This window comes from Mytilus galloprovincialis, chromosome 13, assembly GCF_965363235.1.
Source record: "Mytilus galloprovincialis chromosome 13, xbMytGall1.hap1.1, whole genome shotgun sequence".
Classification (NCBI taxonomy): domain Eukaryota; kingdom Metazoa; phylum Mollusca; class Bivalvia; order Mytilida; family Mytilidae; genus Mytilus; species Mytilus galloprovincialis.
The window spans coordinates 11,527,387-11,548,963 of NC_134850.1; the positions used below are offsets into that span (position 1 = coordinate 11,527,387).

At 34.6% G+C, this 21,577-nt stretch overlaps 1 long non-coding RNA gene across 1 annotated transcript; it reads left to right on the forward strand.

Annotated features, from left to right (window-relative positions):
• Positions 1-11,948: 11,948 nt before the first annotated feature.
• Positions 11,949-20,010, forward strand: LOC143056416 (uncharacterized). The gene is made up of 3 exons (XR_012972326.1): positions 11,949-12,776; positions 13,917-14,024; positions 19,850-20,010. It is a non-coding gene; the product is annotated as an uncharacterized LOC143056416 (long non-coding RNA).
• Positions 20,011-21,577: the final 1,567 nt, after the last annotated feature.

Sequence of the window (21,577 nt, forward strand, 5' to 3'; positions counted from 1 at the left end):
GGGTGGAGATTACCATTTAGCACAAATGAGTTTCTGGACTAAAGAAAGTAATTTCGGCACAAACCGATTATACCCTTTCAAAAACTATGTGTAGTCCCTTTTATAAAAGTGGCAGATTATCTTTCTATCTAGAGTATCTATGACAACTAACTGCTGCTCCTAGTGACGTTAGTCTTTGATTTTTGAAAAGATTGGATATATTGTCACAATTCTTTTCTAAGGTACCGGTCTGATAAACAGGAAGTAGCCAGATTAGCTACTAAATATATGCACACTGAAATATAGTCCCTTAAAATTCCCATGGATGTGTACATGTTCAGATACGAACTATGAAAATTTTGTTTATATCTTTAGAGAAGTAAAATCAAGTATGTATGTCTTTAGTTTTGTCAAATTACTGTCTTGTTTTGTCCTGTTATTAGGTAACAGTACTGATACAATACTGTAAAAATACGGAGATGTGGTATGATTGCCAATGAGACGCCTACATGTATCCACTCAAGTTCAAATAAAGTGGATGTAAGCAGTTATATGCAACCATACAGCCTTCAACAATGAGAAAAATCATATCAAATAGACCCTTGTAAATAGGTGTTGATCAAATGATATTGTAAATAAGAGGGTTGTATATTTCATGACGGTATAATACTAAACCCCTAACAGGAGGGATTGTGCCTGATATTCATATGATGAAGACATAATCTTTCAATCAGTTTAATTAAGGTCTGGTTCTGGCATGTCAATAACTGCTAGTAGTCTGTTGTTATTTATGTATTATTGTCATTTTGTTTATTTTCTTTTGTTTCATATTCTGACATCGGACTCGGACTTCTCTTAAACTGAGTTTTACTGTGCGTATTGTTTCGCGTTTGTTTATTCTACATTGGCTACAGGTATAGGGGAGGGTTGAGATCTAAAAAAACATGTTTAATCCCGCCGCAATTTTGCGCCTGTCCCAAGTTAGGAGCCTCTGACCTTTGTTAGTCTTGTATGATATATAATTTTAGTTTCTTGTGTATAATTCGGAGCTTAGTATGACGTCCATTATCACTGAACTAGTATACATATTTGTTTAGGGGCCAGCTGACGGACACCTCCGTGTGCGGGAGTTTCTCGCTACATTGAAGATCTATCGGTGGCCTTCGGCTGTTGTCTGCTCTATGGTCGGGTTGTTGTCTCCTTGACACATTCCCTATTTCCATACTCAATTTTATAGTATGATTTACATCTGCAATGATCACGAAACAATCAGAGACAAGTTTGGGTCTAAATCTGTATGTCCCACATAATCAAATTGACCGAAGAGAGAGGCGAAAGATACTAAAGGCTTATTCAAACACATAAGTCAATAATAAACTGACAAAACCACGGCAAAAAAAAAGAGAAAGATTAAAAAACAAACAACAGAATGCAAAACACAACAAAGAACATCACAGACTGAACAAAACGAACCTCGCCAAAAAACTGGTGTGACCAAATGACTAATTTATCTCAGCCTTACATTATTTAGCAGACCCTTTATTATACCAAACCAAACAAAGTTCTTTATGGTACAATGTTTTTGATCCATCGGTCTGTCAGTCCTGTTCTCGTTATTGCAACTCCTCTGAAACCACATAACAGAGTTTTATAAATCTTTGTAGATAATGAGGAAATTATGAAATTATCAATTCATTGATTTCCTATATACTCCTACAACAGTTTGTCATAAAATCTGTCTAAAGACCACAACAGAGTTTCATGAATTTTTTTAGATAGTTAGGACATGCTATGTAAATGTGCATATTGGCAGAAAATCATGATTAATTTTTTTATGCCCCACCTACGATAGTAAATGGGCATTAGTTTTCCGGTCTATGCGTCTGCTCTTTCGTCCGTTTTCTCGCTTCAGGTTAAATGTTTTGGTCAAGGTAGTTTTTGTTGAAGGTCAGGTCCAATAAACTTGAAACTTAGTACATATGTTTCCAATAATATGTTTTTTTCGAAGCTTAATGCCAAAGAAGGTTTTTTCCCCCTATTTCACGGTCCACTGAACAAAGAAAATGATAGGGCAAGTGGGGAACGGTGTACGATGGACACATTCTTGTTTTTGTCGAGCCTACGACTTTTGTCGCAGAAAGCTCGACATAGGAATGGTGATCCGGCGGCGGCGGCGACAGCGTCAGTTCACTTCTTAAAAGCTTTATATTTTAGACGGCGAACGACCTGGATGCTCCATACTTTAAATGCAGATGCTTTAAGTTTGGAAGTTTCCGTCTGTCACATGTCCATTGTCCTTGAACTCATTTTCATGGTTCAGTGACTACTTGAAAAAAAGTTAAAGTTTTTTGTAATTTCTCTCATATTATGGGTAACTATGTTTAGTATTTGCGTACCTTGGTCAGCATGCCCATCAGACAGTTTTCACTTGACCTCGCCATCATTTCATGGATCAATGAAAAGGGTTAAGTTTTTGGTGGTCAAGTCTATATCTCAGATATTATATGAAATATGTCTTGTATATTTGGTGTATGGAAGGATTGTAAGGTGTACATGTCCAACTGACAGGTGTCATCTGATCTTGACCTCATTTCCTTGGTTCAATGGTCAAAGTTAAGCTTTTGAGTTTTGTTCGTTTTTTTCTAATACTATTTGCAATAGGTCAACTTTATTTGGTGTCTGGAAATATCTTATGATGTCAGCCTCGCAAGTCTCATTTGACCTTGACCTCATTTTCGAGGTTCATTGTTCAGTGTTTAGTTTTTGTGCCAAGTGTCATCTGACCTTGACCTGATTTGTATTGAATGATTGTAAGGTGTAAATGTATTCCTCATTTTGGTCATATGACCTTGATCTCATTTTCTTTGGTCATGTTATTAATAAGTTTATGTGATAATTGTAGTAAAACTTTATATTTAGGTCTATCAACATAAATAAGGCGAGAAATTTCAACGTGTGTACTCTTGTTAGGAATTAGGAACTATGCCTTCTGAACTTAGATTTCGGCCTAAATATACTTCTGCATATCTTCTGAAATTACACAACAGAATTTCATGCGTGTTTGAACTAAATAATCTGTTGAAATTTTGTTTGCTTAGTGACAATGTCGGGCTGTGAAGTATGTGAGCGTGCTCACAAAGGTTCTTTAATTACACACAGTCAATGCATTGTCTGTGCTTCCCATATACAGTCTGTATGCATTTTCTTTGTTGTAAATTAAATTAAGTTTATGTATTGTACGTCGTTCTTAGTCTTTATACATTGTTTATATGCTTTGACTATGAGTCTAAGATACTTCTATTGTCGGTATATCTTAGATTTAGTCGGTTAACACCGTCTATGGATCAGAGACAAAGTATGTATGCATTGTAAGTTGTTCCAAGTTGAAATAAAAGTCTGTATGTTTTGCCTGTTACTGCAAGATAAAGTGTGTGCACTGCCTGTGGCTCTTATATACAGTCTGTATGCATTTTCTGTATACTTTATCTATGGGTCTAATTTTTAGATTCAGTCTGTATACAAACTGTATCTCTGACCCATATACAGTGTCCCAAAAAACTCTGTTTTAAGATCTCTAACCCATATACAGTGTGAAAATGATCTTTGGTTCTAAGATGCATTTTGTTTGATTGGCTGAATGCTTAGTATATATTGGTTTCGATATATGGTCTGTATGTATTGTATGGATCTTATATATTTGTATTTTTTTCCATCTGATGAGTAAGCCTTTTTCAACTGATTTTTATAGATCGTTCTTATGTTGTACTGTTACACCAAAGTCCCAGGTTTTTGGAGGTTTGGGATCCCGCTAACATGTGTAACCCCGCCACATTCTGTATGTATGTGCCTGTCCCAAGTTAGGAGACTGTAATTCAGTGGTTGTCGTTTGTTTATATGTTACATATTTGTTTTTCGTTCATTTTTTGTATATAAATTAGGTCGTTAGTTTTTTCGTTTAAATTGTTTCACATTGTCATTTCGGGACTTGTTATAGGTGACTATGCGGTATGGGCTGTGCTCATTGTTGAAGGCCGTACGGTGACCTATAGTTGTTAATTTCTGTGCCATTTTGGTCTCTTGTGGAGAGTTGTCAGTAGTGTTTGTGGGACAGAATGAACCCATAAAGGTGGAAGTCGGACGCTGACGCTATATTTGGACCTGGGTGTGAACGCCGACGCCATATTTGGGCCTTAACGCGGACGCCATGGTCGACCATGAAATCGGGACGCGAATTTGAGGTTGGACCGTATGATTCGGACATCGAGACACCGACGTCATATTTGGGCTTTAAACTTGGACGCTATACCTTAATGTTGCATCAGACTACCCTTTAAAGTGACGTCATACCCTTAAAAGTGGACGGTATATTCTCGAAAATGGACGAGAATTTGTCTTTGATCAACGCTTACCCAACCCCTAGGTAATAAGTCTGTGATAATTCTGAAAAGAATCTTCTACCTCTTAAATAATTAACTGCTTATACATGTTTATAACAACTGTAAGAATTCTCCAAGATATACTATTTATATTAATCAGAAAAACTGTCACTCAATGCAGTAGGCGGAACTATTCCCGTGTAAAGAGAATTGGATTAAAATGTTTGATATCAATACATAAAATATTTGTCTTTATCTTTTTAATTTTTGGATTTCTTATCTTATTAACATGACAATCGTGAAACATTCAGTAGTATTGCTTTCTACGGAAGCCCATTTAGGACCTCCCAAAAATATAAAATTATTTGAATTCGAAATCACGAATTTAAATTGTTATCTCGAATTTTATAATTCGTTTTAACAGATTAAATTTGTGATAATGAATTGGTGAAAATCGTTATAACAGATCTTGTAATTCGTTATTAAGAATTAAATTCCTTATCACAATTTTTTGTAATTTGTGATAACGATAAATTCGTTATAACGATTTTATTGTTATAACGAATTGTAGAATTTGTTTAAACTGATTAAATTTGTGATAACGAATTTGTGGAATTCGTTATCACAGTTTTTATTGTAATTGGTAATTTCAGATTAAAATTCATTATCACAGATTTTTAGCTCACATGGCACACAGAATAAAGAGAGCTTTCTTCCTCACTCTGCACCCATCGCTGTTTATTACTTTTACAAAAATCTTCTTCATTAAAACCTTTTTGACAAAGTGAAACAAACTTGACCGCAATCAATTTAGTTTTAACGCATTTTACACTATACCTAGAAATTTTTGTCGTGTAAACGGGTGGGTTTATTAGCCAGTGACCCAGTTTACACACCGAAACTCTCCGGGGGAAAATATGTCTAATTCTCATATTTCTTGACCGAAATATTTTTATTTTTTATTTTCTACCAAAGTTTTTTTAAGCGGTGAATATCATTAGTGTGTGTACCTGGATACATTTTACACAGATGCAACGGAAATAGTTTCGCCAACATGGTTTATCGAAATGTAAACCTAGGGATTAAAATCTTAGGTATTACACTTCGCTTAACCATGTTGCCGAAACTAATTCTTTTGCTTCTGTGTAAAATATATTAATTGGCGATACACACGAAGGAAATCGCCTGTCTGAGAAGACTTTAAATTAAGAAAAAGGAATACAAATGTTACTGTCACGAATTATGGGTATCAAACACATTTTTTATGCCCCCGCCGCTAGGCGTGGGAGAAGTTTAGTCTAGCCCTTGTCCGTCAGTCCAGTCCGTTTGTCGGGTACGTTCCCAGAAATGGTTTCCGTTTGCCTCAACCAAATGTTATAAATTCAACTTATACACTTTGCCAATTACTAAAACACACAGATAAAATTTGAAATTGAAGGGCGTCTCTTTTATAGTTCGTGAGTTATGCCCCTTTACAAATGGTCAAAGAAGTAGTGTTTATTCTGTAATTTCCGCTCTCTACATTTAGTTTGCCTCAACCAAATGTTATTGAATTAATACACAATGTTTATTAACACAAAACACTGAGTCTGATGATCAAGTTTGAAATTGGGTGACGTCACTTTTACCGTTCTGAACTTGTGCCCATTCAGCGCTAATTTACAAAAACAAAACAAAACCAACAAACAACCAAATTAAGTGTCCAATCAATTTTGCTAATTTTTAAAATAGAAATCGTTAAAACTAAATTGCTCGTGGTCAAGTTTGTTTAACTTTGACCAAAAGGTTTCAGTAAAGAGAAAAAAGCTAACTTAACCCTGTGTGCCAGGTGAGGTAGTTCAAATTTAGGTGAAAATGTTTTTAATCTGGAATCACAAATTACATTAAAAAAAAAATGTGATAACAAATTCCACAAATTCGTTATCACGAATTTAATCCGTAATAACCATTTATACAATGCGTTATAACGATTTTAATTCGGTATCACACATTACAAAAAATTGTGATAACGAATTTAATTCGTAATAATTCGTAACGAATTACAAAATCTGATATAACGATTTCCAACAATTCGTTCTCACAAATTTAAGCTGTTATAACGACTTATAAAATTCGTAATAACGATTTAAATTCGTGATTTCGAATTCAAATTATATTTGTGGGAGGTCCTATGGGCGTCCGTAGCTTTCCGACTTATTTGAACCACTTAATTAATATCCTATGGTCCTGTTTAACATGACATCTCAAATAATTAGATTAAGAGATAAAGCACATGTGGTGATTAAAAATAAGTATCTTTATACACTTTCTTTCAATAACATGTTTACAGGTGTACACTTTTTTATTTGGTTCTAATTAACGGACACCAATTATAAAAATATAGTCTGTGACATTAAATAATTATCTTTATCTTTTAGATAAGAATGACAACCGTAAACATTGAGTAGTATTGCATTCCAACTCATTTCAACCACATATAATAACTATCATATGATTAGGATTTCAACCCAAATGATTAACTAAAACCACGTCTGGTCATTTAAAATTGTTTCTCATTTAACATAATCTTAACTATATATTTGAAAATTCCACGGTCGTAGTTGGTTTTTATCTTCAAAAATACACGGATAATATATTTAATCAATCAATATTTATATACAAGGAGTTTGGATTGGGTTTACAGAATAGAGAATAATGGACGAAAAAATAAATAAAGAATGATATGGGCGAGAAAAATAAAGAATAAAGAAATATGACCAAAATAAATATAAAGAATAGTGAAATAGGGACTGGTAAAATATATCGAATAGAGAAATATACGGCTGCTTAAATATAAGGAATTAAAAATTATGGGATGTTAAACTATAAAAAAAATTATAAAGGAATACAAACAAATACGACTGTAACAGTATATAATTACAGTAGCATTTTTTGTTTGTTTGTGCACGTGCAAGAATTATGTCCGTGCAGAGAAACAAGAACCGGTTTGAACCGGTATAAATGAGATGATTCTGGCTCTGTAGGTGGCCGGCTCTTAGCATACGGTCAAATTAAACAAGTTTTATGTCTATTAGTCCTTAACATAAAATAATGATGAAGATTACTAAATGCTTAAGGAAGAAAGATGATCAGGAGGATTCATTAATTATACAGAAACACAAAAAATTGTATTGACTATAAAAATTATTTCAACCGTATATTGCAAGGCAAAATTTATGTTCCTATCCAATATACCCTTTATCCCGCGGGGTGGCCTCTTTTACAAGACCTATACCTATTGTATTTATGGTTAACGTGTTCTAAACATTCATGAATTATTTGCCACTGGACGTTAAGCAATCAATTACTATTTCCGTTTATTTCCTTAAATACGGCTTTGAGTATAACAAAGCTGTAAGAGAGATACTAAAGGTTTCACTGGAATTAACACTATGGACGAGTTTTGTTTATTTATTAATAGCGAAAACTCGCTTTCATCCATCGTTTGAAAATAACGTACGTGGCAATTTCAAAGTGCGTCTTGCAAAACGCTATACGTTGGATGGATCGTGGGAATGTGCATTGAAGGTGTCGTTCATACCGGAATTAGAAGCCTAAACGAGACGTATGTACTTCTGTTCCGATTTCGTGCACCAGTCGTACGTTAGGAAAAATCTCTCCATATTCTCCAGTCGATGCGATTAAATGAAGATATCACGGACGTGACGTTTGGGAAACCAGTCTATTTCACGGTAACCAGGAATGAATTGTATCACATCGAATTTGTTTTGAGATACGATCATCTTCAAATATGTCGTCTAAAAGATGACCATGTATTTCTCTTGCTATATTTTCGAAGGAAGTGAAGTAAATCTATAAGAGGAAACTACTCACTGTCATTTAGGAAATTACGAGTATGTTTAATTGCAATATTTGCTGTAAAGTGTATGTGTGGCCGCACGATCGTCAAAGACATATAAGGAGTAAGCATTCTTCCGATGAGCCACTATACCACCCAGGTGTTACCCAGCAGCAGCAAAAGCAGTAACAGCAGCAGCAGAAAAAGAAGCAGCAGCAGCAAAAGCAGCAGCAGAAGGCTTTCGTGTTTAGACACCCTTTCACCATGATTGTGTCCGGTCCAACCTCCTGCGATAAAACTTATTTTATTTTATTTGTTTCAACACATAAAAAAACTGTGAAGTCCTAGTCCAGACAGGATCGTTTGGTTGTATAAAAGGTGGCAACCTCTTTACGAGGAAATACAACGAACATGCAGTGCTTCCACGCGTTGAATTCATTCGTGGAATTCCTTTTGATCTCGAAAGGGACGATTTTTTCGATCCCAACATTCGAAACATGATCCTATTAGATGACCTCATGTCGACATCGGACAAAGACTCCAGAATAAATGATTTGTTTACGGAAGGGTGTCACCATAGGAATTTATCGGTCGTCGTTTTTAATCAGAATTTATACTTTGGCAAAGACCCCACCCAGAGACGAAACTGTCATTATCTCATTCTCTTTAATAACCCCATTGATCGACAGCCCATCGTGACTCTTGGCCGACAGATGTATCCTTCTCGAGGGGACTTCTTTCTCCGGAAATTTGAAGAGGCAAAGAGGACACCTTTCGGGTAATTTCTTGTTGACCTAAAAGCTAGAACCCCAGAAGCCTCCAGATTGCACACAGAGGTCTTGCAGGTCGGTCAAGGAGAGACACCAGACGGACAGAGGGATGACGACCGTCTCTCGAATACTTTTGAAGACGATAGTTCGGTCTCATCAGACGAAGATATTGCCGACGAGACAACACATATTTCGTCAGAGGATGCTGAAACACGGAAAGATCTCATCGCCTGTCAGGATTGCGGAGTACTTAGTGTTTGCTCACCTACGTGGATGAGAAGCCCAACGTCAGCAAGGTTGTGGGAATAAAAACGGCATTGCCCTTAACGATGACCGGGAAAGATGTAGAGGATGCTTTGAGTGGATTGCCCGTGACCGTTTGCTGTGCAGAAGACTTGCCTAGATATGTGAGCGACAGGCGTAGAAGGTTTGTGGTCAATACGGACAACTGTGATCAAAAGGGGAGTCATTGGGTTGCATTTCATTTCCCCGCATCGGGTCCATCAGAATTTTTCGACTCCTTAGGACGATTACCGGAAAAGTACGGTAGGCACTTAAAGTTAACCATCGAGAGACGTTAACCACCGAGAGTCGGTTTTTAGACCCGCCCAGTGCACCTAAGCACGCCTACTTTTGGAGCTCTTTAGTATGAAGATAAGAAAAATATACGAAATTACGGAACTGTGTACCTTGTTTTATCCTTGTTGTTGGTGTTTATTGCGCGTGCGCACAAAGCACGGTGATAGTTACGGTTACTGACTCAGGAACCTTGTATATTATATACCTCGGTTTACAGACGTTTAATAAACTGGATCCCTGTTGTGTTCACTTATCGATACACTACGATGGAATTACGGACCAGTTTAAAGGGAAACTTCGCAAAAAAATCAAAAATTGATATTATGTTTATTCTGTATAAAAATGCTCAAATTCATAGGTATTAAAGTTTTATTCTGCTAGATAAGAGATCACCATCGATTTTAAATTTAGTGTATCAATTCTCTCCGGTCGGCCATTTTGTCACCTTGTCCGATTTGCAGTCGCGATATGTCTAAGGACCAGAACTACAGTAACCCGATGTAGTCGTAATTGCGTGTCGATATCTCGTCAATCGTACGGTTGTTTTATCCGACTAGTTAACTTGATACGGAAAATTTTCTTTTTTTTTAATAACCATGATCTGTTATTTTAAGACTGATAATATAGGTATTAGTGAAAAGGTCAAAATTTCAAATCATAAATAAGTCTTCCGTGAAACTTGAATTGTTTTCGGCAATCTAATTAGTTCATAATTCTTTTATGTAATAAACTTTATTCAAATAAATTAGGATCTTCGCTCCACTGATCACCCGCATGGCTAAAGGTATTACTCCCAAAGGTATTGTAGGGGGTGTGAGGTGACACGTCCAGGTATTCAAGCGATTTCCTGTCGAGTTTGCAAATTCATGCATCGTTTCACTTCTTAGTGTATTGATAAGTGTACACGGCCGATAACTTATAACTTTCCATTTTGAACTATTAGGTGTATAATATACATCTCTATCTTGCGTGTCCGAAAGTGATATAATATATAGTCATTACTAAACATATACGCTTGTTTATGAATAACATTTCTGGTTAAAAGAAAATTATTTATAAAAATATAAATAATACCAAAAAAAAAAAAACCAGATCTGATGAAATAAAAAAAAAATCGAACAGTAAATTTGGTAAAATGTAATATATACTCGTTGTCAATGGTGAAGGACAGATTGGAACATACCAGAAATATATTGATTTAAAAAAAGGTACGCACTAGTCGACCATTCGTATATACGCCTGGATTATAAGTTACGGAACTATAGCGCAAATTAAAATATATACATTTATACATAGAACATAAGAAAGAATAATATATTTTGCGTAAATTGGGGTAAAAGTTTTGTAAAATGAAAAGTCCACGTATGCCAACAGTAAGTAATGATCAAATGTCGATAGATTATTGTATACCAAACGAAGAAGGAGAAGAAGAAGAGATTTAAACACAGGTCGATATATAACTTTATTTGGCTCATCGAAGTTATGGACATTTATAATTCAATTAGATTGTTCTCGAAAAAAGGAAGAAATTCGTCTTCGTCACAATTGTTCCAAAATGCATACGCCACTGGAAGTACACTTATACCGAGGGATGTGAATATTTTCCGGGAAAACTATAGAGTATCAAAGTTTCAAATCAATTTCGGGATTTATTTTTTCTCTAGATATTCAATGACAGCAATTTAAAGAAACTGCTTGTCCGCTTTAGTGGTATTCTTGCCAGTTGAAACAGACTTATAATTACATTAAAAAATAGGGAAGGATGACATTAAATTCGTTGTCTTTTTTTATACATCGTTGGTCAAATAGCTAAAGTATTATATATAGTTACGGTGTGAGACGAAGAGTATTTTAAGAAGGACATATTCCCGATTATGTATACATTTTGTTGATGTTTTTCACACTTGAAAAGCATATCTGTTCGTAATTTGTCGATTCCATTCCAATTAGATCCTTTAATTTCCTGTGAATTTTTTTAAACATTTTTCTTTTTAAATATCTGAAGTCTTCATGTGTTGTCAGATTTAAAATATTTTGATGAGCACATTAATTTCTAAATAGGTAATTAAAGATCACTTTGGATGGACTAAAATATATAATTGCAATTGTTAATGATCTGTTTGAAATATTTAAGGCTGCCGATCCTTATTTGAAATAGTACAATTTTTAGTTCATAAACTCGTGTTTAGAAGGCTATTTTTATTTATAAATTCTTCAATTAAAATAATTCAGTGTTTTATCGTTACTAAAGTAATCAAAAGTCATAATTCATTAAAAAGTGATCTTATGCAAAATATAAAAATATACAACAGCTATCCAGTAATTGTGCGATCTTATTATTCCCGTTAATTAATCTTAATTTTTTTTTTACATTCATGTGTCTGAAATTTTGTCGGAGTCCCGTTTACAATTATGTTGTTCACACCTGAATGCCAGTGAACCGTGACGCCTAGATTTCACTGAATGAGGATGAAAGGATTAGAATTACATAATGCTAATCTTTTAATTACCTTGAGTTAACCTACGCATTCAACATTCTTTAGGTGTCACAAAACAATACACATTTTATTTCCACCGTACAAGCAAGTGAAAATGTTTGCTGTAATGAAGCAAAAACGTCAGAATACAAACATGTATTTTTAATACACTATTGATCATGTCAATTTCATATGTTTGTTTAAAGTATTTGTACAAAACAAATCATAAAAATGTTCTATGTATGAATTAATTTTATTATTAAAATTCGTTTTAAAATATCCACACGATCTAATTTTAAAAGTTGCATGGCTATCACTTATTTTTCGTTGGTTAATAGCTACACCAAAAGTCGTCGATGCGCTTTAAATCGCGTAATTAGATTGTTAACGAACAAGACTTAAATGAGATATTTTCACTCCCGGCATGCATCAAAGACTTAAACTACGTCACATAAGTCAGGAAGCTTCAAGAAATAAAATTAATAATTCCCAATTTTCTTCTTTATTAGATTTCATATCAAAATAAAACTTGGTGAATATGTTTTTTATGGTATTATGAACATAATAAGATGATAAGTGAAAAATCGCGAATTATCCCTTTAATTAACATAAACATGGTAAATAGATAGACAGCTGATAATCATAATTGATTAAGAAATAACCTGGAAGAAGAAATGAGTTAACTATTGATTATAACAGAGACGAGAATGCCATCGTGTTTGTTCTTCTAAAAAAAGCAGGAACATTGGAGTTTATGGTTAGATTTTAAATATTTCTTGTCTCCAAACTGGGTAAATTTGATATAATAGTAACAACAACCCCCCCCCCTTTTTTTTTAAATAACTCGAGAACCACACATCGCGCTCGCTTAGGCAGCAACCATTTGATTTTCTGGGGGGGGGGGGGGGGCCGGCTATGGGTTTTTTTGGAAAAAAAAAGTTTGTTTCCAGTTTTTGGAGAAAAAAATAATTTGTTTTTGATTCTGAGAAAAAAAAATTGTTTGTTTCACCCTCAGCTGCCACTATATGTAATGCTAAAATTGAAAGAAAAAAATTGTTTTCGACTTGTCGCGAAAAAAATAGATTGTTTTTCGCCACAGGTGAAAAAAAAAAATTGTCCAGAAAAAAAAAACCATAGCCCCCCCCCCCCAGAAAATCAAATGGTTGCTGCCTTAACAAAGTAACAATAAGAAATAATTATTGTTAGTTTCAAGAATAATTAATCGTCAAAACTTATCCCCTCCCCGACATCAAAGGAAGTTAAATGTATTATCCCAAAATTAGACCAAATTATTATGATATAAGGACGTCTTGACAGGCTATTATTTTATTTTGTTTTGTTGGGTTTTTTTTTTGCTTTGACGTCTTCCTCCTGTATGAAAAAAACATAAATGTCACAATATCAAAATATTACAGTAAAACTGATAGTTTGATGACAATGTTTAAGACTATTGACCTCAGGTCAGCCTAAACTGAGTTTAAAACTGTAATTTATTCATTAAAACAGTTCAAGACATGTACCTTCTGAAATGTGATTGCATCAAAATTAAACCTAAGGCATAACATACTTAGTGTGCAGGAAGTGCCACCAAATAAATACTGATTTGTAAAATTAGATGATGATATTTGTGAAGTCAGAGATATTATACATGTAGCTAGTTATAACTGGTTTTAGATATAAATCTGAGTAAAAGGTTGATTTATATGTGCTCTTTCATGTTTAGATTATAATTTAAATTTAATCTTTTGAAGTTTTTTTCATAATATTAAGACATTAAAATCACAATTATTTATTTATACACAAAAAAATAATTTTTGTCCTTTTTTAGTTGAATGACTGTACACAAACATTATACACACATAATTTTGATAATTCTGTAATGTTTTTTTTTCTATAGCCCCAGAATGTGACAAAAGACTTATTAATCCAGATTTACAAAAAATAGAAATAGTTCAGCTACCATAAGACTGCTATGACAAAAATTCTGCAGTTTCCAGAATTTGAGGTAGAGTATAGTTAGGAATAGTTTGATTATGCAGATGCTTAGTTTGCCATAAACAATTATGCCCTTGATACAAAAGCAGAGGAAACAAAAAAGTATGAAAATAGTTGAAAAAAGTAATCATTATTACCTAGTCATATACTGTAAATAGAAAAAGAGAAAAGCACTGGTTATGATTTGGTATTTTTAATAGCATTATCATTTGTCCATAACTTGGAATATATACTGGATTGAGCTTGACATTTATTTAATATCATTGACACATGGTTGCAAGAAATGAAAGATGGTAATTTAAACCTAGCAATTTTATATTATAAGATTTAAAAAAAAGCTTTTGATTTGGTAGAATATGACTTTCTTTGTTTAAAGCTCGACATGTATGGATTTAGTGAGACTACTGTTAGTTTTTTTAAGTCGTACCTGAATAACAAAAGGTATACATTTGTAATGTTAACTCTGAACAACAACATGTAAAATTTGGTGTTCCCCAATGTTCTATACCTTGTCCTCTATTGTTTGTGCTATTTATAAATGACCTTCCCTTATGCATTAGAAATTGTGAAACAGACCTATATCGTTGTATATGCTGATGACACCACTATTCATAAATCAGGGGGAAACATCTAGAAAATATAAATGATGATGTTCAAGAAGATTTATACAGGGTTGAAGAGTGGTGTAAAATGAATAACATGTTCATAGATGCAAATGAAACAAAATGTTTGATTACTGGAACAAAGCAGAAACTATTCAGACTTTTCAACCAAACTTGATAATAAATTAAAGTATTACAAAATTCTTCATGTGAAAAAATATTTGTTTCAAAATTGACAGCCCACTAAGTAACTGGAGAATTCAAATTGACCAAGGTTGTGCTAATATATCATCCAGAATATACCATCTTTCTTAAATACATTTTTTTTTATATAACTGCAAGAAAACATAATACAATGGGTGTTCTGCCCCTAATTGACTACTGTTGTATTATTTGGGATGAATGTAAAAATTGAGGGATAACAAGAATTTTAAAAATCCAAAAAAAGGGCAGCATGATAAATTCTAGATGCAGATCCGTTATCCCTCTTGGTATATAGGAGCACTATATTTTATGTTAACCTCCGACAGTAGGTATAAACAAATACTGTTGATAGACGGTATATAGGAGCACTATATTCCATGTTAACCACCGACGGTAGGTATAGACAAATATTGGTGATAGACAGTATATAGGAGCACTATATTCTATGTTAACCACTGACAGTAGGTATATCCAAATACTGTTGATAGACGGTATATAGGACCACTATATCTTATGTTAACCACCGACGGTAGGTATAGACAAATACTGGTGATAGACGGTATATAGGAGCACTATATTGTATGTTAACCACCGACGGTAGGTATAAACAAATACTGTTGATAGACGGTATATAGGAGCACTATATTGTATGTTAACCACCGACGGTAGGTATAGGCAAATACTGTTGATAGACGGTATATAGGAGCACTATATTGTATGTTAACTACCGACAGTAGGTATAGACAGATACTGTTGATAGACGGTATATAGGAGCACTATATTGTATGTTAACCACCGACGGTAGGTATAGACAAATACTGTTGATAGATGGTATATAGGAGCACTATATTGTATGTTAACTACCGACGGTAGGTATAGACACATACTGTTGATAGATGGTATATAGGAGCACTATATTGTATGTTAACCACCGACAGTAGGTATAGACAAATACTGTTGATAGATGGTATATAGGAGCACTATATTGTATGTTAACTACCGACGGTAGGTATAGACAAATACTGTTGATAGATGGTATATAGGAGCACTATATTATATGTTAACTACCGACAGTAGGTATAGACACATACTGTTACTAGACGGTATATAGGAGCACTATATTGTATGTTAACCACCGACGGTAGGTATAGACACATACTGTTACTAGAGGGTATATAGGAGTACTATATTGTATGTTAACCACCGACGGTAGGTAGAGACAAATACTGTTGATAGACGGTATATGGGAGCACTATATTGTATGTTAACCACCGACGGTAGGTATAGACAAATACTGTTGATAGACGGTATATAGGAGCACTATATTGTATGTTAACTACCGACAGTAGGTATAGACAAATACTGTTGATAGACGGTATAGGGGAGCACTATATTGTATGTTAACCACCGACGGTAGGTATAGACAAATACTGTTGATAGACGGTATATGGGAGCACTATATTGTATGTTAACCACCGACGGTAGGAATAGACATATACTATTGATAGATGGTATATAGGAGCACTATATTGTATGTTAACTACCGACAGTAGGTATAGACAAATACTGTTGATAGACGGTATAGGGGAGCACTATATTGTATGTTAACCACCGACGGTAGGTACAACGTATAGACAAATACTGTTGATAGACGGTATATACATTGTAGGAGCACTATATTGTATGTTAACCACCGACGGTAGGTATAGACAAATACTGTTGATAGACGGTATATAGAAGCGCTATATTGTATGTTAACTACCGACAGTAGGTATAGACAAATACTGTTGATAGATGGTATATAGGAGCACTATATTGTATGTTAACTACCGACAGTAGGTATAGACAAATACTGTTGATAGACGGTATATAGGAGCACTATATTGTATGTTAACTACCGACAGTAGGTATAGACAGATACTGTTGATAGACGGTATATAGGAGCACTATATTGTATGTTAACCACCGACGGTAGGCATAGACAAATACTGTTGATAGATGGTATATAGGAGCACTATATTGTATGTTAACTACCGACGGTAGGTATAGACAAATACTGTTGATAGATGGTATATAGGAGCACTATATTGTATGTTAACCACCGACAGTAGGTATAGACAAATACTGTTGATAGATGGTATATAGGAGCACTATATTGTATGTTAACTACCGACGGTAGGTATAGACAAATACTGTTGATAGATGGTATATAGGAGCACTATATTGTATGTTTACTACCGACAGTAGGTATAGACACATACTGTTACTAGACGGTATATAGGAGCACTATATTGTATGTTAACCACCGACGGTAGGTATAGACACACACTGTTACTAGAGGGTATATAGGAGTACTATATTGTATGTTAACCACCGACGGTAGGTATAGACAAATACTGTTGATAGACGGTATATGGGAGCGCTATATTGTATGTTAACCACCGACGGTAGGTATAGACAAATACTGTTGATAGACGGTATATAGGAGCACTATATTGTATGTTAACTACCGACAGAAGGTATAGACAAATACTGTTGATAGACGGTATATAGGAGCACTATATTGTATGTTAACTACCGACAGTAGGTATAGACAAATACTGTTGATAGACGGTATATAGGAGCACTATATTGTATGTTAACTACCGACAGTAGGTATAGACAAATACTGTTGATAGACGGTATAGGGGAGCACTATATTGTATGTTAACCACCGACGGTAGGTACAATGTATAGACAAATACTGTTGATAGACGGTATATACATTGTAGGAGCACTATATTGTATGTTAACCACCGACGGTAGGTATAGACACATACTGTTGATAGACGGTATATAGAAGCGCTATATTGTATGTTAACTACCGACAGTAGGTATAGACAAATACTGTTGATAGATGGTATATAGGAGCACTATATTGTATGTTAACTACCGACAGTAGGTATAGACAAATACTGTTGATAGACGGTATATAGGAGCACTATATTGTATGTTAACTACCGACAGTAGGTATAGACAGATACTGTTGATAGACGGTATATAGGAGCACTATATTGTATGTTAACCACCGACGGTAGGCATAGACAAATACTGTTGATAGATGGTATATAGGAGCACTATATTGTATGTTAACTACCGACGGTAGGTATAGACAAATACTGTTGATAGATGGTATATAGGAGCACTATATTGTATGTTAACCACCGACAGTAGGTATAGACAAATACTGTTGATAGATGGTATATAGGAGCACTATATTGTATGTTAACTACCGACGGTAGGTATAGACAAATACTGTTGATAGATGGTATATAGGAGCACTATATTGTATGTTAACTACCGACAGTAGGTATAGACACATACTGTTACTAGACGGTATATAGGAGCACTATATTGTATGTTAACCACCGACGGTAGGTATAGACACATACTGTTACTAGAGGGTATATAGGAGTACTATATTGTATGTTAACCACCGACGGTAGGTATAGACAAATACTGTTGATAGACGGTATATGGGAGCACTATATTGTATGTTAACCACCGACGGTAGGTATAGACAAATACTGTTGATAGACGGTATATAGGAGCACTATATTGTATGTTAACTACCGACAGTAGGTATAGACAAATACTGTTGATAGACGGTATATAGGAGCACTATATTGTATGTTAACTACCGACGGTAGGTATAGACAAATACTGTTGATAGCAGTATATGGGAGCATTATATTGTATGTTAACCACCGACGGTAGGAATAGACATATACTATTGATAGATGGTATATAGGAGCACTATATTGTATGTTAACTACCGACAGTAGGTATAGACAAATACTGTTGATAGACGGTATATAGGAGCACTATATTGCATGTTAACCACTGACGATAGGTATAGACAAATACTGTTGATAGACGCTATTTAGGAGCACTATATTGTATGCTAACTACCGACAGTAGGTTTAGACAAATACTGTTGATAGACGGTATATGGGAGCACTATATTGTATGTTAACCACCGACGGTAGGTATAGACAAATACTGTTGATAGACGGTATATACATTGTAGGAGCACTATATTGTATGTTAACCACCGATGGTCGGTATAGACAAATACTATTGATAGACGGTATATAGAAGCACTATATTGTATGTTAACTACCGACAGTAGGTATAGACAAATACTGTTGATAGACGGTATATGGGAGCATTATATTGTATGTTAGCTACCGACAGTAGGTATAGACAAATACTTGTGATAGACGGTATATAGGAGCACTATATTGTATGTTAACCACTGACGGTAGGTATAGAAAAATACTGTTGATAGACGGTATATAGGAGCACTATATCTTATGTTAACCACCGACGGTAGGTACAGACACATACTGGTGATAGACGGTATATAGGAGCAACTACCGACAGTAGGTATAGACAGAAACTGTATATAGGAGCACTATATCTTATGTTAACCACCGATGGTAGGTATAGACAAATACTGTTGATAGATGGTATATAGGAGCACTATATTGTATGTTAACTACCGACAGTAGGTATAGACAAATACTGTTGATAGACATCAACGGTATATGGGAGCACTATATTGTATGTTAACCACCGACAGTAGGTATAGACCAATACTTTTTATAGACGGTATATAGGAGCACTATTTCTTATGTTAACCACCGATGGTAGGTATAGACAAATACTGTTGATATACGGTATATAGGAGTATTGTATTTTATGTCAAACATCGACGATAGGTATGGACAAAATCCGACAAATACTGTATACAGACAGTGTATAGAAGTACTGTATTGTATGGTAAACACTGACGGTTGTATGGACAATTTCTGTATCATGCATCAATTGTAAATAAAAGTATCATGTGAGTGACACAGGCTCATTGAAGCCTCTAGTTTTGATATTATTAATGTGGAGATCTGGTCTAATTTATCATTTTCTCTATTACATGCATGATAACTGCAACAATTGAATTGAAATAAAAGTGATAATATTTCTGTTGTAGGTTATCAAGATTTAGTGTTTCCATACAAGTGATAAAGATTGAACAACAAAAACATCTCAAACTTTACAGGACAGAGTAGACTTTTTTCACTGTGCTTAGTTTTGTCTTTATGTCTAAATTATGATACCTTTTAAAAAAAACCAATAAAATATGGAATAACATTTATTTCTATCTTATAAAGTGGAGTGAGAAATAAGGGGTCATTGAAAACATAAGAATATATTGCTATCATATATTGCAATATTGCAGATCAGCAGCCCATACATTTGCTATAGCACATAAATATGGGACCAATAATTTCAAGTTGCCTTTTAAAAAAGACCTTATTAATGTTATGCGAGATACCACCAAAGACCACTAGGTGTTGATCAAATGATATTGTAAATAAGAGGGTTGTCCAAAATATTTCCAACAGCTGTTTGATATACACTACCTTAATCAAACCACAATGGTAAAAAAACAATTTTGGTCAGTCTTAAAAGAAGCAAATATAATTTAGAAAAAGTGCAAGCTGTTGATAAAAACTACAAATAACTGCCAGTCCTAAATGTGGGTGGAGATTACCATTTAGCACAAATGAGTTTCTGGACTAAAGAAAGTAATTTCGGCACAAACCGATTATACCCTTTCAAAAACTATGTGTAGTCCCTTTTATAAAAGTGGCAGATTATCTTTCTATCTAGAGTATCTATGACAACTAACTGCTGCTCCTAGTGACGTTAGTCTTTGGTTTTTGAAAAGATTGGATATATTGTCACAATTCTTTTCTAAGGTACCGGTCTGATAAACAGGAAGTAGCCAGATTAGCTACTGAATATATGCACACTGAAATATAGTCCCTTAAAATTCCCATGGCTGTGTACATGTTCAGATACGAACTATGAAAATTTTGTTTATATCTTTAGAGAAGTAAAATCAAGTATGTATGTCTTTAGTTTTGTCAAATTGCTGTCTTGTTTTGTCCTGTTATTAGGTAACAGTACTGATACAATACTGTAAAAATACGGAGATGTGGTATGATTGCCAATGAGACGCCTACATGTATCCACTGAAGTTCAAATAAAGTGGATGTAAGCAGTTATATGCAACCATACAGCCTTCAACAATGAGAAAAATCATATCAAATAGACCCTTGTAAATAGGTGTTGATCAAATGATATTGTAAATAAGAGGGTTGTATATTTCATGACGGTATAATACTAAACCCCTAACAGGAGGGATTGTGCCTGATATTCATATGATGAAGACATAATCTTTCAATCAGTTTAATTAAGGTCTGGTTCTGTCATGTCAATAACTGCTAGTAGTCTGTTGTTATTTATGTATTATTGTCATTTTGTTTATTTTCTTTTGTTTCATTTTCTGACATCGGACTCGGACTTCTCTTAAACTGAGTTTTACTGTGCGTATTGTTTCGCGTTTGTTTTTTCTACATTGGCTACAGGTATAGGGGAGGGTTGAGATCTCAAAAAACATGTTTAATCCCGCCGCAATTTTGCGCCTGTCCCAAGTTAGGAGCCTCTGACCTTTGTTAGTCTTGTATGATTTATAATTTTAGTTTCTTGTGTATAATTCGGAGCTTAGTATGACGTCCATTATCACTGAACTAGTATACATATTTGTTTAGGGGCCAGCTGACGGACACCTCCGTGTGCGGGAGTTTCTCGCTACATTGAAGATCTATCGGTGGCCTTCGGCTGTTGTCTGCTCTATGGTCGGGTTGTTGTC